Raw genomic sequence first — 18,494 nt, forward strand, 5'->3', positions numbered from 1 at the left:
GTGTGTCAAAGTTCCTGAGCTCACGCATTTCCGCAGAGAGCAGGATTTAACGAGGAGAAAACCATAATTTGAAATAACCAACAGCAGCCAAAGCACTGACCCAGCAAATTGAAAGAGAAGCTTTTTCTTTTTTCTTTTTTTTTTTTTCCCCCGAAAGAAAAGCGTGCAGAAATAATTGTTCCCAAAGCTCATCACTGACAAGTTCATCGTGGGTGCTTCTAGTCTGTCACTGATAGAAAGGAGATGAAAACGCAGGAGTGGAATCACTTTGCTCCTCTGGGCTTTGGGGCTGTGTTTGACAGTGGATTTCTTCCCCCCGAGATCCATTGCCGAGGACCCACAGTGGTTAATCCTCCACACTCCGCTCTTTGCAGAGCACAGTTGTTATGAACACACTCTCCTGAGCGGCTGCCAATAAACGGGAGATACCTAAACCCAGGAGAAATCTAGAAATAAGCCAGCCTCTCCTCTCTGAGTGATTTCCCCCGCAACCTGTGCCAGCATTTCAGAAAGAAATCCTCCCGGGTGGCTCCTGAGCCAGCTTTGGAGAGAGCAGCATCTTTTCCACTCTCCCTCTGCCTGAAGCACAGTTGCACCCACTCCCCTGGGAAAGGCAGCCAGATGCCCAGAGGGGGTTGAGTTCATCGGTGGCACCAGGCACTGCCAAAGCACTCAGCAGATCAGCTCTAGCTTGTTGATATCTCCTCTCTCTGCATTAGCCAAAAGAACTGCTGTGATCCCAACCACTGGTCTTGTCCTCCTCGGGAGGCTGCAGAGCCCGGCGGGGCAGTGGGACGTGTCCCTGTTCACCGATGGGATTGCGTGGAGGTGGGCATGTAGCTCGGAGCCCGTTCGGTTGGTCCTCGCTAAAGCGGAGCATGGAACATTTCAGCTCTGCTAACCCCATCTTGCTGCCTCCACCAAACCCAGGAAAGCAGGCCAAGCCCTGCCAGGCTGAGATTCAGCTCTTCTCTAGCGAAATCAGCCCTCGTTTTCAGATGCATTAATTTCACAGTGTGTGCAAAACAATGGGAAATGTAATTACAGCCCTGTGCCCACCCTTGCCTGCAGTGCCGCAGGGGAAGGGATGCTCATGACGGAGCTGCCCAAATGGACCACAGGAGCCTCCGCTGCCCTCCCGAGGGGTGATCATGCCCCTGCAGACTGAGGATTTTTGCTGGTTTTCCAGCCAATAAATCCTCTCCTTAGTGAACCTGCTCTCACAGCCACATTGGTGCAAGCTTGGGCTGGGGATGTGGGGATATAGGGATGGGTAATTAGCAGGCTGGTACCCGTGCATTGCAGAACCGTCAGCAGCACGTGTGGCACTCATTGATTAACGCTTCCCAGGAATGTCCCAGCTCTCCCTAAAATCCCTGCAGGTACCTGAGATGCACTGTGACCCTCCAGTCAATGTTTGTCCTAGGCAGAGAGTTTACTAGATAATTTCTGAAGGTGGTTGCATCCTGCTCTGGTGCAAAGTGGATTTCAAACCTTTACTCGCACCCTGACCTTTCCGGCTGGCATATCTAGCCCATATTCAAGGTTTTCAGAAAAGAAAAGCTCAGGCCTTGCACGGCTTTGCAGGGGATCTCCCTGCCCCAGCAACAACGCTCCCCAAAGCCCTGCACCCATCCCTACTTCCCATCCCCACTTCTCATCCCCTCCTGGTCCCCAAAACCAGTTTCCTCCGCTCAGCCACCTGGGCTTTCCAGCCGGGTTCCTAGTGAGAAGAGGAGAAACCCGGTCTCCCAGGCTGCGATTTTCAACCCAGAATGATTTTCATTATATCTGTCCCAAAGGCGCAGAGGGGGACAGGCCACACAGGCGCTGAGCAGCCTGGAGGTTGTTGGATCCAGAAGAAAATGAGACGGAGCATTGCTTGCAAAGTTAATTCGAACCAACAGGCGCCTGGCAGAGCAGGCAGGAGAGCCTGTCCCACAGCGACAGCCAGCATTTTCCAGGGATACCGCAGAGCTGGGATGCTGGCAGGGAGGGGAGAGCAAAGGGCTTACAGTCTAAATGTTTGGGCACGATTATTTCGAGAGTGCTCCAGGCGCGTGAAGATGGGCTCTGGCACACGCGCCGGGGACGTGCCCTCATCCACGTGTGCGGCTCAGTGCCAGGCAGGGGGACGGGGAGGGCTGGGGGACACCAGGAGACCCCCCACGGGTGGTCTGCAGAAGGCTGAGACTCGACCCCTCCTGCGGGCAGCACTTGTGGCAGCGAAACATGGCATCTTACATGGGGTATTACAGTTGTTCAATGAGCATCCTCTTTCCAGACTCCGCTGCTCTCCTTTTGTGCCTAATTAATGGAGTTTTATTATTTTGCGTAAATACAATAGCTGCAATAAAGAAGCAATTACTCTGCACTTAGGGAAAAAATGTATTTCAGGACTAGTGAGACACATCTCTCTGTGAGTCGCTGGATGAGGAGCATCAAGAGGTGTGAAGAAACCAGGTTAAGTACCAGGTGGCCGGGTCCAGGGTCAGGCAGGGCTGGGGCAGGCTGGGCTCCCGGCTCTGTCAGCCAGGGCAGGATGTGGGAGCGATGCCCAAAGTATCCTCGCAGCTGGATTAAACATCCAGGAAAGGAGCCACAAAGCCACACACACAGGGCTGGGAAAAACTAGCAGGTCCCCAGGCCAGGATATCAAAGCGAGTTTCCTTAGGGCAAGGGAGAGAGATGGAAGGTTTGGGTCTGGTGGGGCAGGGGAACAGCAGAGCTAAAGATGCTGGGCATCCAGGCGAGGGGAGTGATCCCTGGGGATGTATCTGGCTTTTAGCAGGATCCGTGCAGTAAAATGCATCTTTCCAGCATCTCTCCTGCCTTCTTCAGCTCTGTCCCCCCAGCTCCCCTGTTTGGGCAGGGACCCATCCTCACCCGAGGCAGGTAAAACACTTAGCACGACGCTCCTGCACGTGGTGGAGGGTTTCAGTGCAGGGCAGGGGAAAGCAGAGCCTCCCACCAGCCATCCCAGCTTGCAAGACCAGCAGGACACAGCCCAAATTACCTGGCTCATCCCGGTCTCTCACCCCAGGCAGACACAGCACTCAAGGGAAATCCCAGGGGTTGCCACAATTGGCTCCAAACCACCAGCCCTGCCAGCTGGTTTGAATTTTCCTTGTGCTTGCAAAAGAAAAAAAAAAAAAAAATTAAATGGCCTTTTACTACTTATTCAGCATCGCTCTGAAGGCTTTTTCAGCTAAACAGAACCGTATCACTGATGCCTTGCTGGTTTGCATTAATAGCCCAAAGGGGAGTTCGAGCTGGCTTGGCTCGTGTGTCAAATGCCCCAAAGAGCTCAGCGAAGGCGGCCAGGCGCTGGGCATGGGCCGGGAGCTCGGACAGCCCTTCCTTGGGTTATTCCCAGCTTCCTGATGCTGCAGCCAGATCCTGAGCCCGTGCCACCCACCACCACCCCCCCACAGCACTGCTCCTGGGCTGGGTTATCTGGTGGAACTGCTGTCTGAGCTCCAGCTTGTAAAGATCTGCATGTCCATGGGAGGTTTGGAGCAAAGACAACAGCTCTTCTTGCTTTAAGGTCAATCTTATCCAAGCTCTGTGCAGCAATAAGGCTCCCAGTGTCAGTGCTGCTCCCATGGCCCTGCCTTCCCCTGGGGAGCATGAGGTGGGCACACAGCAAAGGGCAGAGGGTCCTGAAAAACACCTGGCAGCACAATAGTGATTGGAGGCTGCAGCGGCTGGATCAACCCCATCTGCACCATGAAGAGGTGGCACAAAATCCTGCAGCAGCACAGTCCATCCTCCTGCCAGCATCTCATAGAATCATAGAATGGTTTGGGTTGGAAGGGATCTTACAGATCATCCAGTTCCAACCACCTGCCATGGGCAGGGACACCTCCCACCAGACCAGGTGGCTCAAAGCCCCATCCAGCCTGGCCTTGAACCCCTCCAGGGATGGGGCAGCCACAGCTTCTCTGGGCAACCTGGGCCAGGGTCTAAGCACCCTCACAGCAAAGAATTTCTTCCTAATGTCTAATCTAAAACTCTCCTCTTTCAGTCTAAAACCATTCCCCCTCGTCCTATGGCCTGATCAAGAGTCCCTCCCCAGCTTTCCTGGAGCCCCTTTAGGGACTGGAAGGGGCTCTAAGGTCTCCCTGGAGCCTACTCTTCTCCAGGCTGAACCCCCCCAACTCTCTCAATACCCTTTATACCTCATCCTCCTGGTGCTGCCAGAAACAGGGCAGAGCTTCCCGGTACTAATTTACTTCCAAGGAAGGTCTAATGAATTTGTACAAAGCACAGTGTGATTACAGCTCACTTTGGCATCTCTCTTGACCTTGCGTGGAGGAAGGATCCATCCCCCTGGTCCTGGCCCATGCACTCAGAGATGTGCAAATCCTCCTAAAACACATTGGGTCAACAGGATTCACCAAACTCAGCTGGTTCAGCGGCTTTATGCCAGCTGGCCTCAGTCTCTCCCCTCTCCCTCTCAGGCTTTGTCAGGTTTAATTAAAATTCCTATACATGGTTAGTTCTTTCACTCAGGCTATTATCTCCCGTGTGCTCTACTGCCTGCCTCCTCGAGCTCATTTCATTAGGAATCCATCTCTTGGTGAATGGAGCCATATTTAGGAGGCAATACCTGGCCTGTGTTTGTGTCTGAATGGGTCTATTCATGCATCCACATGACAAGACAGATGTTCCAAGGGCCCATTCTCAGCGCTCCCAAGGATAAATCAGGTTTCAGATTAGAGATGCACCCGCTATGCATTTATTTCCATCGAAGCGATGGCTTGATTCGCTGCAGGAAATTACAGCCAGGAAGGAAGAGGAGATGGAGGTGAGCCTGCCCTAGCTCTGCATTTATTGCTGTTGGAATTGCAGGTCACACTGCCCAGGACACCACTGGGACCCACGTGTGCCCACCCTGAGCTCACCAAGTGCCTAGATCTGTGGCTTCACCCATCCTGAAGCCAACAAACACCTGCAGAGCTTCTCTCTTCCTCCCTCTCTGGAAAAGCAGATCTCACAGGGAAATTCAATGCTGCCTTCTCTGGTCTTGCACATCAAACTGCAGGGGGTTCCCTGTGGTGCCCCTCTGATCTGGCAGGTCCAAAGCAGGACCAGGGGTGGTCTGCAAGGGATGAAGGACGAACCCTCCAGAAGACAGGGAGTTGGAGAAGAGCAATAAATAGCTTTCAGAGGAACAACCCCCAGAAGAAAAAGCAACAGAGAAGCTGAGTCAGCTCCTGTGGCCACGGGCAGCTGCTCCTCCTGGGCCGGCGAGGCAGAGCAGCGCTCCCACGCCAGTTAGCCATGGGGCTAGTGACAGGCATGAGGTCACCCAGCCACCAGCCACCGGCTCCTGGAGGTGTTCAGCTGGCTCATGTGGCTTCTTCAGCACACCCAAAGGGAGCCTTTCCCATCACATGCTCCTTGCGTTTCCATCCTTCCAGAGAAGAGCCAAGGCTGAGCCATTGCAGTTGACTCCAGGTTTATGCGGGGGGAGGATGTTGTCTCCTGCAGACTCCCAGAAGCACTGCAGAGAGGCTGGGCCGACATCCCAAGCCAGCACGGATGCTCCCAGAACCTCCAGCTTGCCTTCAAAAATGGCAAAATCCTCTTGTCAACCCAGAGGCCACACACCAGGCAGACACATGCAAGGAGACACTGGAAACCTGGCTCTGCACCAGCCGTCTCAGCGTCATCCAGCCCAATGCCACTGACTTCCAGAAGCTGGGACTGTCCCAAGCACCATGTGCTTTGCAAAGGGTGGCCCCAGTGTGGCATGAAGAAGCTGAGGAGCAGGAGGTACTAAGAACGTGCAACAACGCCGTCCCATGAATGCTAACTGAGCCACAGGTCTCCATCCAGCTCTCCAAGCAAAAGGCATCTCTCTTCTAGAGCCTTAAAACAAAATATTTAAGTCTCTAGCCCTATGGAAATGGCAAAATAATGACCGGGATGAGGGAAAAAAAAGCAACTTGGAAAGGTGAAAAGAGCACAGGGAAAGCAATCGGGAAAAAGGCACCTTTTATGTTTAGAACCCAAGCACCCGTCCCTTCATCACACACCTCCAGCTTGCCCTGGCTGGGACATGAGGCATTTTGCTGCCAGGGCAAAACGGAGCTGCCTCAACCACCACACACAGGCTGCTGAACCAATAGGGACAAAAAAGGTGACATTTCTAGCACTTCATCCCTTGCATACGGCATTCGGGATGGGGGGGACCCTGTGTCTCGCAGGGCCACACAGGCAGCACCATCCAAGAGTGGGGGGGACCCTCTCCCACCCTGGGATGGAAGGTTCAGCCCCAGGAGTATTAAAATTAACCTGAACATTAACCTGGAAATGGTCAAACATGGCATTGAAACACATTTATACTGAAATGATCTTTCCTGATTAAAAAAAGATGTGTCCATTTAGCAGAAAGAGGGAGAAAAAAGGACAACATCACCCTCCAAGTGGAACAAGACACTTCCTTTGGGAAGCTGGGAGCTGCCGTGAATTACAGTGAAATGTTCTTCTCCGCTTTGTCTGAAAAGCCTAAAATGCAGCAAATATTTTAGATCCCAGTTCAACCCCAAACGCATTTTTCCCTGAACATTTTTAGTTCAGCCACTGAACAGGGAAACCTGTTCTTCACTCATCTCTACTCTGCCACTCCCAAGATGAAGAGTTCAAAGAAAATCTCTCAAATGCAGGCTTTGCCATGGAGGGGATCTGTGTTGGGTTGGCAAAGGTGGGGGAGAGATGGTACGGTGGGAAGCAAAACGACACCAAAGCAAAGCAGCCCAAGGCCAACCCTGGAGCTTCAGTGCAAACCCAGAGACCATCACAGCCACGGGCTTCACGAGGGCTTGTCTGCAGTCCCCAGGACACCAGCCCTCTCCTGCTGCGGGCAGTGGACTGATGAAAGCAGGAGCTCGCTGGGGTGTGCACCTCGGGCCAAACAATTTGGACACAAAGCACTTTTTGGACCCCAATTCACGCTTGAGACCAGAATTCGGATTGTCTCCAGATAAAGTGAAGCAACACAACAGTCCTCCTCTTCCCCATCGTCCTTAGCGGGGGGGGGGGAACATATTCCGGCAGGCTCCTTTGGTCCCCATCCCATGAGCCGAGACACCCACAGCCCCCCACAGCCCCCTCCCCTGCCCTCTCCGGCCGTGCCCCCCCTCCACTCGCTCTCTGCTCACAGCAGTAGCCGCTTACTCCTTTTGGCCATCCGCTGCTGGTTCCCATCCCATACATTCCCTTCCATTTAGAGTTATTGTCAGTTGAGAATTAGAGCTCAGATGTTTGTTATTTCTAAAGTAATTCCAAGCCAAAATACGAGGCAGCAGTGTTTAGTCTTTCCCTCCGCTCTCACCGCCGAAGCACGGCAGCTGAGTCAGCATTCTGCGCTACCCCGCGTGGCGCGTTCCCCATGGACAGATGGCAAACTCTTAACTCTTCCAGCAGCTCCTAGATATTTTTACTGCCTATTGCTTTTTCGCCGCTGTTTATTTTTCGAGCTGAAATAAGCAGAGTGATGGGAAAAAGAAATCTGCGGAGCGTTGCATCAGAGAGCGGATTCCCATAAGGATTCATTTCACTGGAAACAGCAAGACCTTCGTTTTTTTGGCAGAGGGAACTCAGCAAGGGCTGAGCCCTGGAATCCCCCGGCACAGCAGAGCTGGTTTCCCGTGCTGAGCACCTCCAGACCCTCCTCTGGTCTGGCCTCCCCACCAGCACCTTCCTGATGGGTCTGACCCCCCTCTTAGATCTGGTTTCTTCTCCAAGCTGTGTGACCCCGCACCGTCAGTGGCATTGGCTGGAAGGTGGGTGGGGATGAATGGACCCCACTCACCTCCCCATTGCCGGGCAGCATCTGCCATCCTTCCTGCTCATGGCATCTCTGCCCTCCTTCAATGCCCAATGTGGCTCCTAGCTTTGGAAGATCTTAAGTTCCCACAAAAGCCCAACAACACGACGACAAGGAGAAGCTCTCCACATCCAGTCCTGTCTTTCCATATGAATGGGCTCTGGCCACCACATATTGCCCTACAAGGGGCAGAGCACAGGGACCAGCAGGAGTTGTTGTGGAGCAAGCTGGTGTCTTCCTTTCTTATAAAGCATGAGAGAGCCACTGCCTGCAGCCTGCAGTGCACTTTCCTGGAAGATAATGTAATGCTTAACAAGGAACCTTGCTTTTTTTCTTATTATATGTGTTACATGTCAGAAAAGCCAGGTCACCTTTGACTCACTCTAATACCCTGAGTAGCAGAACCGGCTCTTGTGACTGATGAATATTTCTTACTGAGTGCTCACATCTGTGAGTGAGGTGCTAATGCTAAGTAATATCCTGCAGCAATTTGTGCATTAGGAAGTTGGAGGACATTAGCAGAAACTTCCCTACTGTTTTCTCAGGAAAGAGAAGAGCTTTGACAGGTGGGGACAGAAATGACAGCCCATGAACCTATTTCTCCTTTACCTGAAGAGGTGCTTCGAGGCCCCTTTAGTAGAGAAGAAGTAAATGTGCCAAGAGACAATTAGAAGACCTTAGTGATTCAGGTAATCACTAAAGGTGCTTCAAGTGCAGACCATAGAATCATAGAATGGTTCGGGTTGGAAGGGACCTTACAGATCATCCAGTTCCAACCACCTGCCATGGGCAGGGGCACCTCCCACCAGACCAGGTGGCTCAAAGCCCCATCCAGCCTGGCCTTGAACACCTCCAGGGATGGGGTATCCACAGCTCCTCTGGGCAACCTGGGCCAGTATCTCACCACCCTCACAGCAAAGAATTTCTTCCTAATATCTCATCTAAATCTCCCCTCTTTCAGTTTAAAACCATTACCCCTCGTCCTATCACTCCACTCCCTGATGAAGAGTCCCTCCCCGTCTCTCCTGTAGGCCCCCTACAGATAGCCAAGAAAGCCCCATCCAAACTCTCTGCCCATCTCTGGGCAGACCCACAGCATCCCTCCAGGACGGTGCAATGGGAATGTTACGGGGATTTGGGAACATACAGGGATTTCCCATCCAGTGTTTTTACTGACTTCTGGGGTGGCATCACATGGTCCAAAGTAAAGTTCTCTGAAATCAGGATTGTGTCCCCAGTTCGTGTCCCCCAGCAGCTGTGCTGTGTTCTGTGCTGCAAAACAAACTGCTCAGGGGCCAGCAGCTATTTTTAACCCCAGGCAGGCCATGGCCATAGGACGAATTCCCAGGAAAAACAAACACCTGATGCTGCTTCCGCTGTGCAACAGCTGAAACCCACTGAAGACAGAGCAAAAATGGAGAAATCCCAGCTGGGAGCATCTGGGGAATGAAGAAAAGAGTGCAGCAAGGAAGCAGTAAGGCTGTGTTACTGTTTCCACCCTTAAATCTCAGAGAAATCAATCAGATCTTCCTGAACTGAACCTTCCCCCTAGAGAAAACAGAAAGGATCACAGCAAGAGGTGCAGCCATGCCTCTTCTGCAGCCACATTAAAACCATCCTTCATCTGGATTGCTCATCTGGGAAGCTGTTGTGAGAGCTGCAAGGAGGCACCCGGCATGGCCCTGGGGCTCGGAGAGCTGCGGCGAACATCGGCACACAGGGATGCACATCAGCACCGGCACGGCGGAGCCGGGGATGAGCTGCTTTAGAAATAAGCTCTTCACATCTCAACATAAAACTCCTGTTGACACACACCTGCCTCCCTCCTGCCAGAAGAGAACAAGGAGCAGCTTTCATCCTTCTGTGTGAGCAGAGATGAGGCTGGAGCCCAGCATCAATAAATTAATGGAAAGAGAACAGCCTCTGCTTTCGAACAGAGGCACTGCAGATCTCAGCAGGCCCATCACGGCTTTCTGCCATTGCTTAAATGAATATTCAGCTGGCAGGGAAACTGCAAAGATGGGCTATGCTGACATCTTTCTGGGACACCCCAGCAGCTCTGCCCTCATTCTGCGGTGTCCCCTTTGCAACGTGCTTGAGGCTGGTCCAGAGCCGTTCTGCGGCACATGTCACGTCGGTAGAAACAACCTCCTCACCGCCCACCGTGGGGACCAGAGGTGGGAGTCCGACCAGCTCCAGGCCCTCCATCACTTCATTAATCCCCATCAGCGCAGCAAGGCCCCGGTGACAGCAGGGACCCTGGGGCAGAAGCCATTGTCCCAGCCTCACTCGGTTCACAGGCAAAAGCTCTACCCCCTGCTCATTCCCCTGAAGCCATGTCCCGTTGCTGGTCCCCATGTAGTGCCTTGTTCAGCCTCCAGAGTGGCTGCACTCCCACAGCTGTAAGAAAAAGCCGTGTCCTCTCTGCTTAGGGCCAGGGCTGTTTATTTGCACTTGAAATGCCACCCATTTGCTGGTCCCCCCCCCAGGCTGGGGCAGCACGGCGGGCTGGCAGGGATAGGGCACACTGCTGCCAGCAGCCCGTGACAGCCCCGAGTCTCCCAGCCTGGCCACCAGGTACCACCAGGTACCACCAGGTACCACCAGGCACCACCAGGGCAGCCTTCCAGCCAGATCCCAGGCAAGACTCTGGGGAAGTACTTTGCTCTGTCCCTTCACCGGTCTCCTCCCTGCTCACAAGCAAGATGTTTTCCCATTTATTCTGGTTAATAGGTCCTTGCTCAAACGCCAGCAGCCTGATTGTCTAGTGATGGTGAGAAGAGGAACAAAGAAAGCTCCCTCTGGCCCCAAAAGCTTACAGTTAAGAAATAAAATGAGCAACTATCAGGAGGATGCACCTGGAGTGGCACCAAGACACAAGGGCTGAGCAGGGCTGCAGCCCTGGCAATCAGCACAGGCAACAGGCACTGGTAGGAAGTTCATGTTGAATTCATGAAGTTCTACAAGGCCAAGTGCAAGATCCTGCACGTGGGTTGGGGCAATCCCAAGCACAAATCCAGGCTCGACAGAGAATGGATTGTGGCCAGCCCTGAGGAGAAGGACTTGGGGGTGTCAGTTGATAAGAAGCTCAACATGAGCCGGCAATGTGTGCTCACAGCCCAGAAAGCCCCCCATGTCCTGGGCTGCCTCCCCAGCAGCGTGGCCAGGAGGGCAAGGGGGGGGATTCTGCCCCTCTGCTCCGCTCTGGGGAGACCCGCCTGCAATGCTGCCTCCAGCTCTGGGGCCACCAACATCAGGAGGACATGGACCTGTTGGAGCAGGGCCAGAGGAGGCCACGAAGATGCTCACAGGACTGGAGCCCCTCTGCTGTGAGAGAGTTGGGGGAGGTTCAGCCTGGAGAAGAGAAGGCTCCGGGGAGACCTTAGAGCCCCTTCCAGTCCCTAAAGGGGCTCCAGGAAAGCTGGGGAGGGACTCTTCATCAGGGAGGGGAGCCATAGGACAAGGGGTATCGATTTTAAACTGAAAAGAGAGGAGATTTAGGTGAGACATTAGGAAGAAATTCTTTGCTGTGAGGCTGCTGAGACCCTGGCCCAGGTTGCCCAGAGGAGCTGTGGATGCCCCATCCCTGGAGGGGTTCAAGGCCAGGCTGGACGGGGCTTTGAGCAACCTGGTCTGGTGGGAGGTGTCCCTGCCCAGGGCAGGGGGTTGGAACTGGATGATCTGTAAGGTCTCTTCCAAACCAAACCATTCTATGATTCTCTGAAGCGAGGAGAGGCAGTGGATGGCTATGGACATGAGGGAACGCCTGGAGGGGTGAGGCAGGAGAATCAGGAGAGGTGGGAAAGCAATGCCTGAAGCAGCATCCGAGTGGATGCAAGCTGGCCCACAGTGAGTTTGTTAAGGCCAAAAAAGGGATATTGCAGCAAGCGGAGGGGGGATGTGATGCAAGAGTGTGTGGGAGTCTTAGCTTTAGGAAAGGCTTAGCAAGGTTGCGCAAGCCCTTGAGGTGGCCACGATATGAAGACACAGGAGGAGGCAGGAGATGAAGACAGCACTCAGATTCTGGCAGGGGAGCAGCATCCCTAGCACTGCTGAGCTCAGGGAAACTCTGAGCCGAGAAGGAGAGGTTAAAAGCTCCGATTTTGCCATGTTGTGCTTGAGCGGGTGGTGAGACATTCACGAGATGTCAGAGAGCTCCTCTGTGATATGAATTTGGACAGGGAGAGGACAGCCCAGAGTAGGGATGCATGCCTCTGAGTCATCACCATAGAGATGGTATTTGATTGTAGCTGCAATGAGATTACCCAGAGATACAGCGCAGAAGGAGGGACACAGCTCCGTCAAATCCTATGGCAAAAGAGCCTCCAACAACAGCCCAGCCATTAGCCACCGAGGGGGATAAGTGGCCAAAACCAGGGCACGCTCCGGGCAACGCACAGAGCCAGACCACAGCCATGGCCTTGCCTCGCCTCCAGAGCATGATTTGGGCCCTCTTCAGAAGATGTCCACCTCTTCTCCATTGGCCACATGGGAAATCTGGTCCCCAAATAAGTAGACACCAAACTCAAGCACTTAAAAGGGACAGAGCTGAGCTTCAGTCCTCCCTCTGCAAAACAGGGGGGAACCCCATGCTCGCACCCCGCCAGGGAGCCACAAGGACAAATCCCAGGACAGTGATGTGACAAGGGGGAAAGAGTGACCTTCAAGCAGTGCTGAAACAGGCCACTGTGAAGTGACACAGCAGCCCCATCGCCGCTTGGCTGAGAGCAGAAACCCCATACAGAGCAGAGCTGGTGGAGGGACCAAGACCTCTTGGCCTCCTCCTCCAGCACGTCCTCCCTGATCTTCAGGATCTGAAGGAGCCATCTCTTCTCCTCCTCCAGGCAGGGGTTGGAAGAAAGGAGCACATGTATCATACCCAAGCATTTTGCCCCCAGGCTTCATGCCCCGAGGTGTGGTTAGACTTGGAGAGTCTGACCAGAAGGTGGCAGGCTCAACTCATCCATGGATGGTGGCTCTTCTGCAGGAGGGTCTGGCCTTGGGACAAAATTGCTGGTAACGTAGTTCTAACCCATCACCTCAAAAGGAAGCCAGAGCATCGAAGAGTTAGAGGAAGAAGAGAAAAAGAGACCGTTTGAGCTTCTCTGAAAAGCAACCACAACTTGGGAGAGCCGTTTCTGCAATCAAGGCCGATACCCACCAGGGACACAGTAGCGCTCAACGCCAGGGCTAGTGTGGGGAGAATGGCCAAGTTGGTATCGTAGGAGACTGTTTCTATCTGCTCCCGTTTCAGATAAATAACATGAATCAATGGAGAGGAGGAACACGTCTGCATTTCCAGCCATCCCTTCCCACCCCCGGCATTCTGGTCCCTGGGAGAGCATTTGAAAAACTGCAATCGCTATAATTAGAAGTAACACTCACTTTCCAAGAGGAAACTGTGCAAAAGGTTGACTTCCTCTTTAATGCCATTTCAACTCGTTAACAGCTACATATCTACAGCTCCAATGGTGAGGGGATTTGCTGAGCAGCAGCCTGGAGCGCTAACAAGAGTTTCCTCCCACTTGGACGGGGATTACTGGCTCCAGGAGCGAGACGCAGGTACTAAGACGCAGAGGAGGTTGAGATCCTGTGTCCTCTCCCCTTGCAAAGAGCAGAGGCCAGAGGCCTCGCAGGAATTCCGGCATTTTCAGTTACTTGTTATCTCCTCGCTATTATGCGTTGCCGCCCAAGGCTAATTAACATACGGCACTGGCTTGGGAACACACCAAAGACTCCGGGAACTTCATTGCTAGAGCTTTCAACAGAGCTCCAAGTCACAAGCAAGCTCCTTGTGATTCCATACAAGGAAATATTCACAACATACAATAAAAATAGCCTCCATCACTACACGTTATAATCACATCAGGGAGTTTCCAATCTCTGCAGTAATAAATGATGCCCTCCCTCCTCACCAAAGCACTCACCCGGAGCGCTCTGCAAACATGGATTAACCCTCCCGACGCCCCAAGGATGGGCTGCAGCCGCTACGGCACGGACCGCAGACGGGGAGGGACAGTAATTACTGGACAGTAGTGACCATTTTCTCCAACAATCTCAGTAACACACAGCAAGTTCACAGTGTATCTCGCCTTTTCCAACCTTTCAAGTTCTTAAGGCCAAAAAAAAAAAAATTTCCTCATTTTCTACATTTTGTCACTGAGTTCCCCCTTCAGAATTATTTTTATGCTGAGCCCAGGAACTTGTGATGGATAAAAGCACCTCCGGAAAGGCGGTCAGCCTTAACTCAGAATTATCAAGAGGTGAAGAAGCTCCCCATCTCCCTTGGCAGAGCGCTCCAGTGGTTAAGTCTCTCGCTATTCAAAACGTTTGCCTTATTTCTAATGTGAACTCATCTGCATTTTGCATCCAGATGTTGGTCCTAAGCCCTACTCTGCCATGTCACACAGCTACCGACTCTTGTGAAACATTGTTCAGGCACCACAATCATATATTTTTGATAAGCTAAAGGCAAAGGGCACTTTCATCTCTCATTGCAGAAAGACACCGGATCAGTTACTGGAAATGCTCCTCTGGCCCCATCAGTTTGCGATGACGGAGCCTTGGGAATTTCTGCAATGAACTTTCTCGCTCAGAGCCCTCTGCCCCTCATTAAATTCACTAAATAAACTCAGGTTCTCTTTCAAACCACCACTGACACCAAGGGCATTTCAGAAATCAGCCCCAAGATGGTTTTCTTAAGACAGAATTAGGATCAGTTCATTTATCCACAAAATACCCTTAAAAATAATTTTCCCAAACTTTTTCAGACAAGCAATGGGACCGCATTTTTTTCACTCAATTAAACCCAGCCTCAGAAGTCAGATGTGCCATTCCCGTGCTGTTCGTCGCCTTTGACTTCCTCTGTAAGGCCAGAATTAGATGTGTGTGTGTCTCAGCCTGAGCCGCTGATTCCTCCTGCCTCCCTCAAAAACATCTGCAATGGAGCGAGCGGGTTTCTATGGAAGCCGTGGCTCCCATACAAGGCAACCGTTCCCCGGCCAGAGAAGGACAGCTGGAAAGGCTTGACCAAGTAAGAGATTTACTTGGCTGAGCATCATTTAATTCTCTACAACGAGGCGCGGGAGCTGGGGAGGGGGGGAAAGGCAAAATACAATCTGGTCACCTAAAAAAGCAAAATATCATCCCGTGTTGCTTGTTTCCAAAGGGCACTTGAGTTTCTGCAAATGTCACGCTCACCCCCAGACAAGGAGGGAAGAAACTCTATCTGGTGGTTAAGTTAAACGTCTTCCCTTCTCCCACTCACTTCAGTGAAGAGTGCCTTGGACGGCAAAGTTCCTCCACCAAATCTGCAGGTGTTTGCTTCGTGGTAAGCCCCCGTGGCTACTCAGAAGGAAGGACGAGCATCGGCTGGCCCAGAGCGAGCAGGACCCCAGGGAAGGGAAGCTCAGGTCACTCCACACACGCCTCTGCGGACCTGGCCCTGGAGTGTTTTGAAAGAGAAGGGCGATTGCACATGTCAGGCAGATTAGAAGGTGATAGATAGACGGACAGGCAGGCAGGCTGCCTTTTAAATAGTCCTCATATTTTTCCCATGACATCTGTCTGCAAGAGTTTAAGTTATGGTTCTTACTTACAGCTTTGAAAGGATTTAAAACGCTTAAATCCCTGTTAAAAACTAAACTACCGAAGCTTGGCTGGATCCTATGTTTTTTAATCCACAATGAAAGCAGTGCGCTGGATTTTAAGGGCTGCAGAGCTCTCATGGAAATACCCTGCAAACACTGAGCTCCTCCTAATGATCAACCTGCTGAAAAAGCAGTTTGGTGCCAGATTCAGATCCTGGCTCCATCACAGCTCTGCTGAAGTGAGTCCACCAAACCTCCCCCTCCTTCTGGGTGAGGGATCAGACTCTGGACGTGGAGCTTCTCCTGTTTTCACACACTGCACAAGCATTAACTTTGATGGAGAGGCCCCAGATGCTGGCGGGGATACAGGAGAAATCGCTGAGCAGTGACTTCTCAGTGATACATCCTACGTCCTCTGCTTCCCCTACACTTAACTGGGGACTACAGGGCTCCCGCAGTGCCCGGCAGCCTGTTAACGTGGCCCGGTTGGGGTGCCCTCCAGCTGCAGCTGGGTCCAGGGGGGCTCCGTCTGAGTGAGAAGCAGGATGGTCTGGAGAGGGGTCCTCAGCTCACCGAGCCAGAGAAGCCCTGCCTGACCCCGTGTGCCCAGAGACGAGGGGGACACTGCAGGAAAGGCAGGTTCCTAAGGGCATCATCAACCCAAGCCTTTGGAAAAGCCCATTCGTAGCATCAACCACAGACGATAAAGTCCCAGGAGAGACCTTAAGTTCCCGTTAGCCTTTATTTACCATCCTCTTCAAGACAGATGGTTTAACTTCCACCTTCCCACGCTGAGCACAGCCCGCTCTCTGCAGGAACTGCCCTCCTCGCAGGCAAGCCCCAAACTTCCCATCTTCGGGCCAAAAACTGAAGCACGGCCAGAGCAGGAGACAGCACGACACCACAGCAACTCTAGGACCATCACCCTGCCCACCATCTTGCGCTGCACCACGGGAGAGGAAGCTCCATTCTGGTTTATCTAAAGCTGTTGCGCTCTGATGGGGAGCTACAGAGGTGGATCTATCAAGAAGGGTGGAAAAAGGGACAGGGTCCATCCCTGCCACTGGCAGTGTCCTGTGCCATACATGGGGACAGTCTCACCATGGGGACTTCCCCGCTGGAGGAACCCGATCGCTGCCAAATGCAGTGCCTGTTCCCCATCCAGCCTGCAGCTGGATCTCATTGCCGGGGGAAAGGCTTTTGACTTCTGACTATTCTGTTTATTCTGCTAAAGACCATAATCATTCTGCTAATTGTTTGGGTTTGTTTGGGTTGTTTTTTTTAAGCAAGCTCTTTATTTTTGTGAGCCCATGTGCTGCGCTCCCTCTGCTGGCAGGCTGGCTTGGGCTGGAGGAGAGGCTGCTGGGGAAAGGGAAAAACAAATCCCTGCTCCGAGTGCCAGCAAAAAGTCACACCATAAACCCTTCCCAGGCCCTGGCTTTGCTAAATCCCAGTGTTAAGACCTGAGAGTCACATTCTTCTGCCATTTTTATTCCTCACGGCCTGGTTATGCCGAGTCTTGTCAATAAAAAGAAATGCGTGGCGTGGTAAAATTCAGACAATCTTTGCTTTAGAGGGAGCAACTCTGACTCTTGAAAGTCATGTCCACAGGAAAGAGATGGGCTCGAGCTGCTGCTGATGGTTTGGAGCCGTGGTGTTCAAAGGAATCATAGAATCATAGAATCATAGAATGGCTAGAGTTGGAAAGGACCTTAAAGATCATCTAGTTCCAACCCCCCTGCCATGGGCAGGGACACCTCTCACTAGAGCAGGTTGCTCAAAGCCCCATCCAGCCTGGCCTTGAACACTTCCAGGGATGGGGCATCCACAACTTCCCTGGGCAACCTGTTCCAGTGCCTCACCACCCTCACTGTAAAGAATTTCTTCCTTATATCTAATCTAAATCTCTTCTCTTCCAATTTAAAACCATTGCCCCTTGTCCTGTCACCACTCTTCCTGACAAAGAGTCCCTCTTCAGCTCTTCTGTAGGCTCCCTTCAGGTATTGATAGGCTGTTATAAGGTCTCCCCGGAGCCTTCTCTTCTCCAGGCTGAACAACCCCAGCTCTCTGTCTGTCTTCATAGGAGAGGTGCTCCATCCCTCTGATCATCCTCGTGGCCCTCCGCTGGACCCGTTCCAACAGGTCCATGTCCTTTCTGTGTTGAGGACTCCAAAGCTGGACACAGTACTCCAGGAGGGGTCTCACGAGCGCAGAGTAGAGGGGCAGAATCACCTCGCGAGACCTGCTGGCCACACTTCTCCTGATGCAGCCCAGGACACGGTTGGCTCTCTGGGCTGCCAGTGCACACTGCCTGCTCATGTTGAGCTTCTCATCCATAAGCACTCCCAAGTCCTTCTCCTCGGGGCTGCTCTCCAGCCATTCTCCACCCAACTTGTATTTGTGCCTGGGGTTGCCACGTCCCAGGTGCAGGACCCTGCACTTGGCTTGGTTGAACTTCATGCAATTTGCACGAGCCCACCTCTCCAGCCTGTCTAGGTCCCTCTGGATGGCATCCCTTCCCTCCAGCGTGTCAACTGCGCCACCGAGCTTGGTGTCATCAGCAAACTTGCTGAGGGTGCACTCTATCCCACTGTCCATGTCACCGACAAAGATGTTAAATAGTACTGGTCCCAGTACCGACCCCTGCGGAACACCACTCGTTACTGGCCGCCACCTGGACATTGAGCCATTGATTGTAACCCTTTGGATGCGGCCATCCAGCCAGTTCCTTATCCACCGAGTGGTCCATCCATCGAATCCATGAGTTTCCAATTTTGAGACCAGGATGTCGTGCGGGACAGTGTCAAATGCTTTGCATAAGTCCAGGTAAATGACGTCAGTCGCTCTGCCCTTGTCTACCAAGTATGTGGCAGTATTGTAAAAGGCCACCAAATTTGTCAGGCACGATTTGCCCTTGGTGAAGCCATGTTGGCTGTTTCCAACCACTTCTTTATTCTCCATGTGCCTTAGCAAGGATTTCAGGAGGATCTGCTCCATGATCTTGCCAGGCACAGAGGTGAGACTGACCGGCCTGTAGTTTCCCGGGTCTTCTTTGTTTCCTTTTTTGA

This window comes from Numenius arquata, chromosome 12 (genome assembly GCF_964106895.1).
Source record: "Numenius arquata chromosome 12, bNumArq3.hap1.1, whole genome shotgun sequence".
NCBI lineage: Eukaryota > Metazoa > Chordata > Aves > Charadriiformes > Scolopacidae > Numenius > Numenius arquata.